Below are 13,098 nucleotides of genomic sequence, written 5' to 3'. Positions count from 1 at the left end.
GACAACTTACCGTTAGCTTGGATTTTCCAGCACGATAACGACCCCAAACACTGCTCGCGGGTCGTTAAAACTTGGATACGTAGTCGAAATATTAAAATTCTGGATTGGCCAGCTCAAAGTCCGGACCTAAACCCCATAGAAAACCTATGGGGGATTATAAAAAGAGCCGTAGCTGCACGAAAACCTCCCAACAAAGATTCTTTATGGGAAATAATACAGGCAGAGTGTACAAAATAAGTCCCGCTCAATGTGCTACTTTAGTCCAAAGAATGCCTAAGCGATGTACTGAGGTGCTACGTAAACTAAGTCTTAGTCTTAGGTAAGGTAAAACTGCAAAAAAATGTCGTATACTTCGAATAACTACATTTTTCTTTAGGTGACTTAATTATATGACATGGATGGGCTAAGCGAATGAACGCAATATTTTTATTTTTTTAGAAGTTAAATAAGAAATAAGTATTCTGTTTTGAACTGAATTAAAATTTCTTCCATTTTTTGTAAAATTAAGTTTCATTCCTGTACCATAGAAGTTGCTTTGAATAAGCTTTCGTTCTATTACTGGCGTGACTTAATTATGTGAGCACAAGTGTATGTATGTAAACAAAGCAAAGGTTTATTAAGTGCCCTGGAGACGGTCAAATAATTGCTTCAAACAGTGCATATGTGTTATAGCAGGAACAGTCAAATACGCTACTGCCTTTCTCCCTTTTCCTTCCTCATCGGCAAAATGTGTGCCCAGTGAAAAAACGTGTCAAAAACGCAGAATTCAGTCATCTTCGTTTGTTTTCATTTGCACAATGTTGACATTGCTCAATTTCCATTTAGTTTTGTACACATGTAGTTGTTGTTGTTGTAACGGCAAAATTCTGCCGAGTTGACAGTCCTTGGCCGGATAAAAATCCGGGTCCGTTCCGGTTTTCGTAGACCCGACTGTCGTGGGAACGGACACATGTACACATCTATGTTTTCAATTACAATTTTTTATAATTGGGGTATTCACAACCTGTCTTAAATCGTAAAGTCGTAAAATTTTAAATTTTTACACTTGTTTAAATTGTGTAAAAATTCCTTAAGACAGGTTGTGAACGCCCCAAATATAAAATATCAAAACTGAAAACAAACTATTAAAAATAGTTTATGTATTTATAAATAATAGCATTCGACTCTGATTTTGAGTTATTTTAAGAAAATTTTAAACATATTGAACAGTTTGAATTATAAAAGTTGATAATTACTACAGTATATAGATATTGGCAACCCTGGGTTGTGAGAGAGCAATCAGCTGACACGTTTCCACGGCAAAAACCACGATGCTGTAGATTCTCACGTCATCCGACGTCAAAGAGAGAAGGGAGTAGCGTTTTTCACTGGGCACTTACTTTGCGCGCCCATAAGATAGGTCGAATCAGCTGACACGACCCACGATTCTACGTTTTTCACTGTTTCTGCTATTAGTGATGTTCAATCGTATTTTGCCCGCAAACGTTCAAATTAACACGTCAAACATCACTTTAGTTTTGAGCTCGTAGTGAACGGTCGTCATGTCGTCGTCGGATGATGATTATTTATTATTTGCATGTGTCGCAATTCTTATGAAAAAAAATTGAAAAAGAAGGAGTAGATGAAAAACTGGTATAAACAGCGTAACAAGTTTACGCATGAAAATCTTCTCACAGAATTACAAATATCCAGCAAAACGGATTATTGTAATTTTTTGCGAATGGATTGCGACACATTTAATGAACTCTTAAATAAGGTGGAGCCATTAATTAAAAAAAAAATAAAATACAGTGATGCGAGAGGCAATACCAGCTAACATGCGTTTGTCAGCAACCTTAAGATATATGGCGACCGGAGATAAATTTGAAGATTTAAAATTTATAACTGCAATTTCTCCAAGATCCCTTGGATTGATTATCATAGAAACTTGTGATGCAATTATTTCGTCGCTTTCCACATTTATAAAGGTAAGTTATAACCTCAATTATTATATCAATAAATAAAGAATTTCGATTATGTTTTATTATAACTTTTTATTTCATATTTTTTATTACTTTTATTTCATAAATTAAATATGTACATAAAATTAAAATGAAAAAAAAATTACTCAGTAAAATTTGAAAAAAATTGCGAAATTTGAGATTGTGACGTCTCAGCATCACTCACTGACATTGTGGTATTAATAACATGCATAGGTGTGGAACTGCTGCTGCTAAATATTTTCCCTGCATTGTGCATTGGGCCATTAATTTGCACTGAGTTTCGATGCAATGTCCCCATCTGCCCCTCAAATAAAATGTCTTCCACAAATTTTTCGCATAAAATGCGCTGCTGTGGAGCCATCCTGTCTAATTTCACAGCTCAGGAGTTTGTTATTGTTGTTGTGGTTGTGGTACTTTTGGCTGAAAAACGTTTTGTTGCAATCTCTAACAACACATCAGAAGCATCTGCTTTTCTTTTGGAACAGTTTCTTTAATAATATTCTGAAACGATAAAGAAATAAAAATACACATATTTTAAATTATATATTAATTAATATTTATTTAAAAAATATAATATTTTTTCTTTATTGTATTCAGGTGCCGCAGTCAGAATCGGAATGGAGATCAATTGCAGAAGAATTGTATGAACTTTTTAATTTTCCAAACTGCATAGGCGCATTGGACGGGAAGCATATTGCTATAAAAAAAACCTCCAAACTAAGGATCATTCTACTATAATTACAAAAAATTCTTTAGTATTGTTCTCATGGCAACAGTGAATGCAAATTATGAATTTATAGTTGCGGATGTTGGTACAAATGGGCGCATTTCTGATGGTGGTGTTATAAAAAAACCGATTTTGGGAAAGCTATTTACAACAAATGTTTACAAATACCTTCATCATCGAAACTCCCAAAAAGCAATAAAGTTCTGCCATATGCTTTTATTGGAGATCATGATTTTCAAATGCATGAAACCCTTTTGAAACCTTATCCTGGCACCTATCTCACGAGTAAAGAACGCATCTTTAACTACAGGATAAATAGAGCGCGTAGAATTGTTGAGAATGTGTTTGGAATATTAGTATCTCGATTTGGTGTTCTATAAACCACCATTGCCGTTTCGCCGGAAAAAGCGCAAACCATTGTTTTGGCTTGTTGCTATCTGCACAATTTTTTGCGCGCGAAAAAAATTTATTCATTCTCCGATATAATTGATAATGAAGTTACCAGTTCAGGGGATTTGGTTATTGGAAAATGGCGTAAAGATATATATCTTAATGCACTAGAATGCACACAAATGCGGAATGCTTCAAATAAAGCTAAAGAAATTCGCGAGACTTTTGCAGAATATTTTAGCAACGATGGGACAGTTTCTTGGCAAACGAAATATGTATAACTTTAAATTTAACTCTATATATTTTTATGTTTATAAATATATACTAAAAATAAAAGTTTATTGAAATATACGTTTTTTAAGAATTTTACTTACTGCAGTACTTCTTGATGTATTTGGTGCCTCCACATCATTTAGAAATTGCATATGCACATAGTAGAACAAATTTGACTCGGTTTCTTCAGTTCCCGCCCACTTCGTTGGCATTCAGCCAATCGCTGTTTCTCCCGCTTAAAACCCGTACGCAAAATATTAATTTTTTTTTAGATCTTCGACTGTGGCCTTTGGGTACAGTTCTCGGTATATTTGTAGAAGGTGGTCGTACTGCCTCGTCTTTTCTTCTCGACTACTATAGGCCTCCACTCGAGTGTTCCACAATCCTTCTAAAATTTGCCGACGACACCTACACACTTAAAGTGTTGACGCAATTATTTGATCGTCTCCAGGGCACTTTACTGTATATACTGAGACGAACAATCTGGGGTCGAATCGTTACATCCGTGAACGTATCACTCGTCACGTAAAAGTCTGTATTTCGTATTATGACACACGTGATCGTAACTGGCATGATGACGTACGTGAGCGAGTATATAAACGTATCCGTTCGTTCGAACCGTCATTCGAACGCAAACTACCAACCGTAATAGACAAATTAATGGAAATGCGAGCAAAATTTTTTTAAATCTTAAGTTTTTTATAATTTTTAGTAATAAAGAACATAAACAGGAAACAAATGAATGGCATATCTCATTAAAAATTAAAAAAAAAATTATATAAACAAAATTTTTGTATTTTTGTTGACAATAAAAATAAATTATTTGCAAGGTTAAGGACATATACATTTTTTAATTAAATTTATTAAAGAATACTTTATTTAGTTCCTTATCGTTTGGTCGATTGCGGTGAAGCGGTTCGCTACCCCGGTGTCCATTTCTTATATGTGATAAGAATCGTAATTTTGAGGGTCGCAACTTATTGTAAATTTTATGCAGATGTTATGTAATGTCTCACAAACTTTAGCAAATCAGCACACTTTTGTTGGGTGATACCTTCCTCTCTTGCCATTTCCTAAAATTCTCCACCATCTTTTTAAGATTCCAATGCTTTGTTCAACGATACATCTACAAAGAAAATTTTATTAATGAGAATTCGTAATTTTTTTTTATACCTACGCTATTGGTACGATCTCTTAGCTATCTTCGCACTGTTTGTTTATTTCCATCACTTTCACTAAAACTCAAATAAAAATAAAAAAAAAAGTTGGATTAATTTTGATATTTAATTATCTTTTTTCAGTTTATTGAAAAGCAGTGTGGATTTTAAAAAATATTGTGAATTGAAAACACATTACGATACGTTTGCTATCGTATGTCATAATGCCAATCATCGCATACGATTGATGTATCACGTAATTTTCTTTCGTATGTTTGCCGATCCGTGCACGGATGTAACGATTCGACCCCTGTTCTTCGGCAATTACGATCGTGTAAACGGTATGGCTGGCCTCGGTTGCAGTCGTATCATGTCAGTTCATATCGTTGCGACGATTGTTTGAATCTCAGTATATACAGTAATAAACCTTTGTTTTGTTTACATATATATACTCAACTCTAGAAAATCATAGGGTGTTGTGTAACACTTGCTACTTTCCTGCTAATCAGGGTGTTGTGTTAGCATTTGACCTACATATAAATTTTGATGATCAACACTTTAAAATATTTTAAATAATGCAAGTGTTTACGTTATTTAAGTGATCATATTGAATTACTTGGAATATCTGTTCAATTTTATTGGGATATTATTTGTTGTTTAATGTTAAATTGTTGCCGAAATAAAGCAAGATTCGCATTGCATATGTGRTGCTTTATAATACCGCCAACATTCCCGATTTGGTGGCTTCCACAGCCATAGTGTTTAGACGTCGCAAATCGGACAAAATATCTACCACTAATCCGGGGTGACGGAGAGAGTGGAAATACATCATGTCACCTAGGCTACCATCTGTAACCGCMGGGCAAACACGGGTATTTTATGTTTCGCAACCCAGTAGTATATTGAGATGGTGTCGTTTATCCTTTCCCCAATTCGTTGTATAATACAAGAAGGAGACCAAATCATGCCTTTCATTTTTTGCTCTTCAACCATTTCATTAAGTAGTGGCATGAGCCAATCCTCGAACTTGCAATAGTTATCGTTCGGTACAAGCAAATTACCTATACGATTTACACAACGATCCCGTAAATCTCGGCCAGATAATTCGAATGATCCCATGTACGTGGGTGCTAGGCATTTAATAAAGTCTTCTTCAACCTACAAGCAAGCTAAGAATATTTAAAAATACATAAACCTTTCCATAAAAATTTGGTTACACTATCATTAGATTGATTTCCCTTATTGCCAACATAAGATTAGTAGCTTGAAAAGCCGTATTAGCATACGACTCAAATAATTTTGAGTAATCAATTCCTTGATTCCAATCATAGCCCCGCACGACGGGTGTATTTTCCGCTTCTTTGGCGATATCTGGTTCAACGGACATTTTCTATTGTATAAAACCTATGTTCACTACAATTAYTAGACTTTAAATAAAATATTTAGTAACTTTATACAAAGTAAACTTTGTTTTTATTTAATTTGAATGTTCGAATATGGAAATCTGCACTTTATTTTCTGTTGGTCAAATGTAAAGAAATACATTCAGAAGAAAACTCATCACCGAGAAATCTAAAAACAGGGCTGCATTTTATTAAYAAGAACTCACTACATAAAGAATATCTGACTATCAGTAAAAGTTACTTTTATGCGCGAAACATGACACACTATAGCGTTTAAATCAAATATTAGTAAATATATGTCATTAATAAATAATTTCCTTTTATATTAAGCAACAATATTTATAGTTTTTGTTATTTTATAGAATAAATTTGCTAAGTATTTACTACCTCAATATATACAGCACTGCGTTGCTACCTCTGAAAATCCAAGATGGCCGCTATTCACCCCTCAGAAAGCTACCACGAAAATGTTACCTACTGTATATACTGTGGTTTGAATTGAAGTGAAACTTTGGGTAAACTATAAATAAATCTATGGGTAAATCTATAAGTACAACAAACAACAACAATTTTCTGCTGGACTGATTTGAATTATGCATGTTACAAATTTTGAAAGCGTAAACAATGGAAAATCCATCAAGTACATACATACATGTATAGACAAACATATGTATTTGAAATAGAAGTGCATGAGTAAATCAGTGTTTAGGGGTTGATATACAAACCGAACGCTGTCGATCATTTCAATCATTAAAGCATTATAGCAGGAACAGTGAAAAACGTAGAATCGTGGGTCGGGTTAGTTGATACGACCTATCTTATGGGCGCGCAATGTAAGTGCACAGTGAAAAACGTTACTCCCTTCTCTCATTGACGTAGGATGACGTGGGTATCTATAGCATTCTTTCTCACAACCCAGGGTTGCCAATATCTATATACTGTAGTAGAATAGAATAGAATATTATTTGAGGTAATGCACCGCGACCTAAGGTCTATTGTGCCCTCTCCTATATCACATGACCTCCCAGAGCCGCAGCAGCCTGAATAGTTCTATGAGTTTGTCGGGCGCTAGTGAGGTGATGTGATCCCTGCTGATGTAAGCAGAATCCAGGGCCTTAAGCCTTTTTTCACAGATTGCTGAGCAATCCAGGATTAGGTGTGCTGGTGTTTCCTGTTCCAGGTCGCAGAATCGGCAGTTAGCACAGGAGACCATGCCCATGTTGGACAGGTGCTCCCTGAGCTTACAGTGCCCTGTGTAGATTGCGATGAGGAGGCGGAATTTTTCACAGGGGAGCTGAATTAGTTCTTTAAATCTGGGGAGGTTGTATCCTCCTAGAAGCAGCTTCGTGTGGCGCATACTTGCTGCCTGTCGCCGGTGCCGTTCTCTCTCCACTCTCTCCTCCGTGCGGAGCAGCTCTTTAAGAGTGTGGGGCTTTACCGCTATGTATGGCTCCGGTCCCAACATCTTTGACGCTGCTGCAGTGCGGGCCAGTTCGTCGGCCTTCTCACTTCCTTGTGCCCTGGTACCCACATTAGGTGCACCCGGTTGCACAAGTACAGGCGGTTTAGCCGTTATTCCTCATTCCTCGAAGCGATTTGGTCTCGTAGAGTGAGATCGCTTTTAGTGCCGCTTGACTATCACTGAGAATAGCTGTTGCGATAGTTGCGGCTGAGGTTGACTTCAGCACACTGACTGATGGCAAAAGCTTCAGCCTGGAAGATACTTGGGAAGCTGCCCATAGGTATGGACAGCTTGGTACGCGGTCCCGCAATACCTGCCCCAATACCTTCCGGTGTTTTTGAGCCATCAGTGTACCACTGAATGGTGCTGTCTTCCAGCAGCCTTTCCAGCGCAGAATGACTCCACACCGTCTTGCTGCCTAGAGTGACTTTGAAGTTTTTCTTGAAGTTTATTTTCTTTGTGGTGCTGTCCTTAGGGAGGAGGGCTAGCGGTGTGCTCTCCGGTAGTTCGTCCATCTGTCTGGAGGGCATTACCTTCCCTCTTCTACAGCCCTCTGCTGACATTAGCAGCATGGTGTGCTTTGCTGCTAGCTTGATCACCTGATGCAGCGGTAGAGCTCACACCGTATGACTTCCAGTGCCACCATGGGACATGTGCTCATTGCCCCTGAAGCACACACAAATGCAAGTCTTTGCGGCTTTGACAGTCTCCGAATCACTGAAGACTGCGCTGCTTTGGTAGCCCAGGCAGCCGCTCCATAGGTGACGATAGGCCTTACTATCATGGTATACGGCCATCTGATGATACTTGGCTTGCATCCCCATGATCTGCCGGCCAGACGTCTACAAATCATAAGTGCTCTAGTTGCTTTGGACAGCGTTAGGTAAAAATGCCTACTCCACCCTAATGAGTAGTCTTGAATTTGACCTCCTTAGACATTACCACCTCAGTGCCTCCAATTGTTTCGGACCTTAGGCCCGGAAGAGATCTCCGCTTTTCAATATATTTGAAATTTTCTTAAAAATAACTCAAAATCAGAGTCGAATGCTATTATTTATAAATATATAAACTATTTTTAATAGTTTGTTTTCAGTTTTGATATTTTATATTATAAAAAATTGTAATTGAAAACATAGATGTGTACAAAACTATATATGCGTATTGAGGAATTGCAACATTGTGCAAATGAAAACAAACAAAGATGGCTGATTTCTGCATTTTTGCCACGTTTTTCACTGTTCACACAATTTGCCGATAAGGAAGGAAAAGGAAGGAAGGCAGTAGCATTTTTCACTGGCTCTGCTATTAGTTTGTATCACTTTGGGTAATGCTGCTGATGCGAACATTCATAAACAAATCAGGCATAACTGATCGCTTGTGATTTAAATTTGTTCTCTATCGCTGATTTGAAGACAAACGGTACGCTTCGTGTACATGAAATACTTAAATATACACAAAAATTTATTACTCGTTGCAGTTCTCTGATTTGTATATTGTGAATAACTTTTTCACTTATATTGTGCACTTTTCACTTACTAACACTACACTATTACGTTTTTGTATATTACTTTTTTTTTTAAATATTTATTGCAAATAAAGCTTAATTTGAATTATTCTGTTTTAGTTAAATTCACTGCATTTGCCCAACAAGAATAGGGTTGCATACCAAAAAATAAATGGTATTGCCATATCTGCCTAGTTGTCAACAAAAGAAAATAAGCGAAACCTTTATACCCCAAATACATAAATGGAAAACGCCAAAAATCTTTAGCAATTTTTTTGTAAAAGAAAAAAAAGTTGCAGAAGGGAGTTATACGCGAAAGAACGCTGAACGCCGTGATTCAAAAAAAAAAAATAAAATAAATAAATAAAAAATTAAAAATAACCCTTCTCGGTCCAACACTGGGGTGTTCAGAGTTCTTTCGCGTAGAACTTTCTGCAACTTTTTTTTTCATTTATAAAAAATTGCTAAAGATTTTTGGCGGTTTCCATTTATGTATTTGGGGTATAAAGGTTTTGCTTATTTTCTTTTATTGACAACCCTATTCTTGTTGTGCAAATGCAGTGAATTTAACTAAAACAAAATAATTAAAATAAAGCTTTATTTGCAATAAATATTAAAAAAATTAATATACAAAAGCGTTATAGTGAAGTGTTAGTAAGTGAAAAGTGCATAATACGAGCGTAAGTGAAAAAGTTATTTAAAATATACATATTATCAATTTAAAAGTTGTCAATTTTTTAACTTTAAATGCAAATATCTTTAAAACTATAAGTCAGCGGCAACTATATATATATATATAWATATTCGTATATATATATATATTCGTGATGTGGGGAACGTCACCTTTCCAGTGACAGCCATTTTATCCTCGAAATCCGGGGATGCTGTTCTAAATTTTACCCTTTCTCTATGTTTCACTAAATTTTTGCAGGTTTTTTTATGTATATTTAAATATACATTCTAAGCATTGAAAAAAGTTCACATTTCACATTTATTTTGTAATTTTTCAGCTAAATTTAGTAATTTAAAATTCACATCAAATTTATGGCTGAAAAGTTTAGAGTGTTTATATTTACGAGGAAAACCAGCTTTGCCACACCTTAAAAACCAGAAGTGAAGGATTTTTCAGCGTTTCATAGTGTTTTCTTTGTTTGTACTTTCGAATGTTTCTTTTTTTTCTTTACTAACTATAAAAAAAACTATAAAGAAGACTTTTCAAGCTAAAATTGAATATGTGAACGCTTTTCCATATACATACATATTTGAATAATATGTGTTTTATATTTAATAAACACAGATAAGTAAAATCGTATGATAATATTTTAATATTTATATGATTGTCATATAACATTTTTACTTACATATTACAATTTTATACTATCTTTCTCCTTCTACTTTGGCGGCCTTCGGCCGCGCTTTAAAAAAATAACCCTGGCCGAGCGAATACCCGGGGTGACTGAAGTACTTTAGCGTAGTATTCCGTTCTGCGTTGAAAGTAATAAAATATATTGAGTTTTTGTTATGAAGTCGTTAAAGTGGTTATATTGTTTGGTTATCATGCACTCATATTGAAACAAAATTTTAAGTTTTCGTTATATAATGGATACATTTTAGCTATTATATCTGTCAGCGATTTCCATTTATTTGATGATTCATTGTTTTGTATTTTAAGTGCCGATACATAGATTTTTATATTTAAAATTTGAGGTTTGGATATAAAGTGGTTATATTGTTTGGTTATCATGCACTCATATTGAAAAAAAATTTGAGTTTACGTTATAAAATGGATAAATTTTAGTTATTGTATCTGTCAGTGATTTCCATTTATTTATAGTTTAGGTGACGATACATATATTTGTATATTTAAAATTTGAGTTTTGGATATAAAGTGGTTATATTTGTTGGTTATCATGCGCTCATATTGAAATATATATTACTTTTACATATGTATATATAATATTACGAACACATGTATATAATATTACTTATTCGCTTAACAAATTTAAAAAAGAAAATATCCATATGCTTGAATAGAGGAATTTTGGCGAAAAAGAGGAATTTCAGCGAATTGCCTAATCATCACATGGCAGCGCTTCATTTCGTCGTAATTTTTGGTAAACAAATGAGGTTCAAACGAGTGTGAAACGTAATTTTTAAAATAAAGATTTCTTAGGTAATATCCTGCTAAAAGTGTAAAATGCAGATTTATTTAAAAGTTTATAGTGTAAATTAATTAATTTGAAGTTAGAAATTAGGTTAAAGTGTGTTTAATCTGGTGGAATAGCTTCTTGAAATGTTCGAATTTTTGAACTTTAAGGTCGAATATCTCGTAAACTAAGTGTTTGGGGTACCTATAACCCTATACTTTTTAATCAGGAGGACTTCCTCTTTCCAAAGGTACCTTCAAATTGCGGCACTTGTATGTTATTTTACGTCTAAACGTATATAAATATTTCACTTTATTAAATTAATTCATTTTTCCGAAGACGTTTCACATTTTTAAGCAAGCCTAACATTTTCTATACAGCAAAGTTCATATTAGTACACTATTTAAAGTACAAAATTAATTAATGTTATGTAAAAACAAATTTTTGGTTGCATACCCTTTTTGTTTTAAAACAAAATGTAAGCGACGTGACATCGATTTAACCAGTTTTTTGGTGAGTGTTGGACGTATTTTTCCAATTCTTTTCGTAGAGCTCTTTTAACGTCCTGAAGATTTCTAATACTATAATTTTTTAATGAGTTTTGAGTACAACCCGGGGCCGGAGGAGTTTTTCTGATGCGTTTGCGTAAAAAGGCTCCGTGCAAACTCCACCTGGGTCAATGGATGGAGCCTTCTTAAGACCTGCTCAGGCCTTAAGACTCGTAGGGAGTGGACCACGCGTTACGTGGCCCCATTTTGCCTACGCAATACTGCGACGCTAGCCTCTACGGCTGTGCAATCTGCACACAGTTCGCGCGCTGCGCCGCCACTCACCCTCAGTGGCTAACAGAGGACCTCCACGGTCCCTACTAGCTCAACTAGGCAACATAGCTCCCACTCTGACTTGATTTTTTGAAGCGCGGCCTAAGGCCGCCAATGCAGAAAGGAATTCTTTGCGAAAAAACTAGTGTGTTATTTATTTCCCGTCATTGGGGTATTATTTGTTTTCTTTATCCTTTTGTTCTTCTGTAAAATATRTACGCAAGGTAACACTGTTTATTAGTTAGAATGCAACCCTCTTGTTATTGTGTGAACAAAAATAATTGAACAAAAGTTAAATGTATAGAATAATAATGAATCGCAAAATGTGTTGCTAAGCGGAACAATCACGCCTGGATCAATTTGGCCAATTATTTTTTTAAATGTTCGCTGAAGTTCAAAGATGGTTTTTACGCAGAAAAAAATACGAATAATTGCCGGAAAAACCGTTCGGACTTTATTGTGCCGGTAGCTGCTGGATGTATTCTGTTAACTGGCAAAAAAAAAAATTTGCCACACGCACACATTCTTCTTTTGATTGTGGTTACATCAGATTAAGTTGATGCAAACATTTCTGCGGAAGTTCGTGATCCAGAGATTGATACAAAATTATATGAAGTGGTGCAAATCAATATGGTTCATAGACCTTGCGGATACCACAGTCCCACTTCCGTTTGTATGTCTGACAATAAATGCACGAAACACTATCCACGTGATTTTCCTTCGGAATTGTTCGGATTGTGCCCTCTCCTAACTCACAGGGGCTCACTTAGCCCCAACTTATTAATGAAGTCCAATATCCTGCAGTTAGGCGATGTGATCCCTATCCGGAAACATGCATTCAAGGGCCTTCGCCACCATTTTCTAATTCACATTATAAACTCATGTCAATGTTGAATATTGCAGTTTGGTTGTAACGAAGCTTTTTGCTGCCCCTGCTTCTTACAAGTATAAATTGCTGAGGTATACTCGCCGTGTCCAGGGTTCGTTACAATAAATTTGTAAAAATTGGGGCTCTTCTGCGAATCGTATTTTATTCTATAACATAATATAATATAATCTCTATTATATAATTCAAGTTATAAAATTGTCTCCCGCGTTTTAATGTCGTCGCCCGAGGAAAGTGCTGTCCGGGTAACGGTTCAGTGTGGCCCGTTAGGGCAATACCGTTTCCCGCTCTGCTGCGCTCTTGGGTACTAGACGACTGGCTGCTTTGTACCACTACGATCTCGCTG

General features: G+C 35.6%; 1 protein-coding gene and 1 pseudogene across 1 annotated transcript in view; one reads left to right on the top strand and one right to left on the bottom strand.

Annotated features, from left to right (window-relative positions):
* LOC108975973 overlaps positions 1-13,098 on the top strand; it is a 67,125-nt gene that overhangs the window by 12,247 nt on the left and 41,780 nt on the right. The gene's annotated exons all lie outside the window — the stretch shown is intronic.
* LOC108975971 lies at positions 5,165-8,218 on the bottom strand (annotated as a pseudogene).

This window comes from Bactrocera latifrons, unplaced genomic scaffold (genome assembly GCF_001853355.1).
Source record: "Bactrocera latifrons isolate USDA-ARS-PBARC rearing strain unplaced genomic scaffold, ASM185335v1 scaffold_705, whole genome shotgun sequence".
NCBI lineage: Eukaryota > Metazoa > Arthropoda > Insecta > Diptera > Tephritidae > Bactrocera > Bactrocera latifrons.
This window is presented reverse-complemented; position numbering and strand designations above follow the sequence as displayed.